We start from the raw sequence: 3,524 nt of genomic DNA, 5'->3' as shown, positions 1-3,524 counted from the left end.
TACGATCAATTTCCAGATTTTAGGTTAAATCACAATGTTATGCAAGTTATCTTTAAATAGAAATTTAAATTCTATTTTATGATAGTGTATTTTATCAATTGCCAATGTCTACAAAAAAAATACAAATTTGCATGTTAGGACGTCATCACATACTCACACAGTCTAACTACGATTTAAACAGCTGCCATGGCTTCACTTATTACTTTAAGTGACCTAATGTAATAAAACAGATTTTTTCAGGATGAGATGAGGAGTATTCAGTTATTTGATCGGTCTACATGCCACCACATGGCTCCATAGGACAGTGGTTCTCAACCTGGGGTCCGGGGACCACCAGGGGTCCTTGAGAGGGTTCCAGGGGGTCCCCAGCAAATTGATAAATTGTTAAACGTCACCATTATTTCATTTAGAAGTTAACATAATTAGAGAATGTAGACGAGTGACTGTTTTGATCATAGTTTCACCGTTATCTCTCTACCTACAATACAGATAGTTATGGAATTCTGGGCAAAATCATATCTAACAATAAAAATATTTTCAGAAAAGCTCATCAAATGGGGGTCTGTGGCCCTAATGCATACTAAATTCGGGGTTCGTGATATGAAAAAGGTTGAGAATCACTGCCATAGGATATGTAGTTTTCTGACCGGTGACACCATAGGAACACACTCTTGAACCATTCATTCTTTTGGAGAACATAGTAGTTTTTGAATGATACTTCATATGTTTACACCCCAATGGATAAACGACAATTGATTCGCACTGGTACACTGAACAAAACTAGAGTAGCTGTGTGACTGGCTCCAATTCTGTATGGAAATGATCTGAATGATTGTTTGTAGGCTGCTAAACACAAATTGAATTTTGACAATGCTCTGTTGCAATTAACTTTGTTGTAAAGGATAGTTTATGACCTTACTTAATCAAAAACAACTGATAAACTCAATGTTACTGGTATATGAAGAAATCATCTTCAAAAGGGAAAATGAATGGAGATTTTCTCAGGAATGAACTTGACCAGCGGGGCGTGTCAGTGTTCAAAGCCATACTTCACTTCACTGCTTGACTGCACACATTTCCATAGAAGTTCTGGAGCAGTGGACCTCCAACGTCACCACTGGAATATTCAGTCTTTTGGCCCCAGCTCTCAATATTATCATTGTCAGTAGGCAAAAATACCTCTTGAAAAGTATGAGCCGTTACTTAGATCTTCTTCTCCATGTTGATAAATGTCTGATAAGGATGCTTTGTAGATAAGGCTTGTAGCAACACATAATGTAATAGCCGCATATTGTAATAAAAAAAGCAATAAAAACCCATAATGTAATAAAATGAACATGATGTAGGAAAATGTTGGACACACAACATAGCTTTCTTGCAGATAATGTAATGAGTTATTACATTTTGTGTATGTTATTGCATTATAAAATGAGTTTGTTAGAAGTTAGATGTCAGTTATGGGGTAACATCAATCTAAAAAAATTGCGCTTTATAATGCAATAACAATATAAAACGTAATAACTTGAACTGAAAAAAGTTATAACATCATGTATCCAGCAAATTACATTATGGCCACTTTATTACAGTCTCAGTTTTATTACATTTTTTAAAACAATATGCACAGTTAGAGCACTATTAGCTGCTGCAAGGCTTCCAAAGTGAAAGGAAGAAAGTGGGACTGGTCCCTAGAGTTGGTGGATTGACCTTCATAGACTCCATAGAATCTTGTGCACTAGAAAATTAAAATGCACTGAACTCACACTGAGGCCCAGACTCACTAAAGGTTTGTGCAGGAAGAGTGTACATGACCAAAAGACCAAATCAGAAAGCCATGCTAGTCACTAACTGTACACAATGCACCTGTTATGGTCATGCATATGTAACATAAATATAAATCTCATTATTTTGCCCACTTGATATTCATTTGTAGTGAAGTAAAAAAAAAACGCAACGCAATCTTAGTGAATCTGGACCTCAGTGTTTAAGGAACTGACCAATATTTAAAATGAGACACCTTGATGCTCTTTCCAGGTTTTTCCTGTTAAAATGACCAAAGTCCAAGCAATACTACACTGGGAAAATGTCAAATGTTTTCTATGATTTTTATGGTATTAATATGCAAGTTAGAATTATTTCTTATTTTTATATTTGTGATTGCGTTTCTACTCCTGCAACTGGATTTTACTTTACAGCGGTCTCCCGGAGAAGTCTTTCTAATAATCGATTAATTAATTTTCTACTCGTCATGGTTGATTACGCTGAAGATTATTTGTACATAAAGTGCACCGTGACATTTCAGATGAACGTCAGGAGACGTGCCTTGGGGAGAAAAAAAAAAAAACGATTCCTTTGCTTAACGCTCTTCTTAAGCTTTACGTCTTTTCTCAAATGCAATATTACGGACTGAAATTATAAACAACACTAATGTAAAGGTATGCGTCTGATATTTCAATTACTAACTCTAACTTATGTATTTAAATGAAAGCGATTGATGTAAATTATGTGTTGTCTATTCCAATTGTATGATGATGAAGATGATTACAGTAGTTGCAATGACAATAATCATCCCCTCTCTATTTATTACACCCATTTCTCCCTCAGTCTGTGAATAAAAAGTGTCAAATGAAACTGTAGTGTGTCATGAATACATCTCTCCAGTCCTGCAGCTGAAAAACAATATTGCCATACACTTTAGAAAAGGCATTGTTTTCATTGTTTTCATCCTTTAGTATTTGAATGCTGCCATGTTGATATGTTTTCTGTAAGATTAAGATAAAAAATAAAAAAGATGAAACTTTTACATCCCTGTGGGGAAATTGGCCCAATAGTAATAGGACACAGCAAAGAAAGGTAGAATGGAAATAAGAACACAGCAAGTGGAGGGGAACAAATATATCACAACCAACAATTTCAACATTACAATGTATTAGAGAAAGAGAAAGAATAAATTAAATATATGTATAAGAAAAAATACAAAAAAATGCAGTATGGGATAAGCAAAAAAAAAAAAAAAGTTAAAGAAAATATACAAAAAATATGAAATATGCAATGTGGGATAAGTGAAAAAATTATAAAAGATTCAAGATGTACACAATGCCTGGGCCTTGTATTCACATTGATTATACAATGACAAAATAACAGGCAACAAATTGAAATACTAGCCATGGTGGCTATCACTGCTCATGCTAAATACCCAGTTCTTCTTCTACTGTTTAGTCAAGTCAAGTTTATTTATGTAGCACATTTCATATGACAGGCGTAGACTCAATGTGCTTCAAAATAAAAAGCAAAAAATAGGCAAAGATCATACATCAAAAACATATAAGATAGGAACATATAAGATAAGAAGTTATTACATATACAGTACTGTGCAAATGTCTTAGGCACCCTAGATTTTTTATATAAATTTCTTAGAAGTCTTAGATGTCTATTTGTTTTCTGCATTAGTGTGTTAGTAGACTGCTGTTTATTGTAAATTTTTGATATTCAGAAACTTTTCATTTCATTAGTTTTGAAAGCATCTT

Source organism: Centroberyx affinis, unplaced genomic scaffold (assembly GCF_046629955.1).
Source record: "Centroberyx affinis isolate AG114_WGS23_722 - 3 ecotype Tasmania unplaced genomic scaffold, CSIRO-AGI_Caff_v1 ptg003149l_1, whole genome shotgun sequence".
Lineage (NCBI taxonomy): Eukaryota > Metazoa > Chordata > Actinopteri > Beryciformes > Berycidae > Centroberyx > Centroberyx affinis.
Note: the sequence above shows the minus strand (reverse complement) of the source record.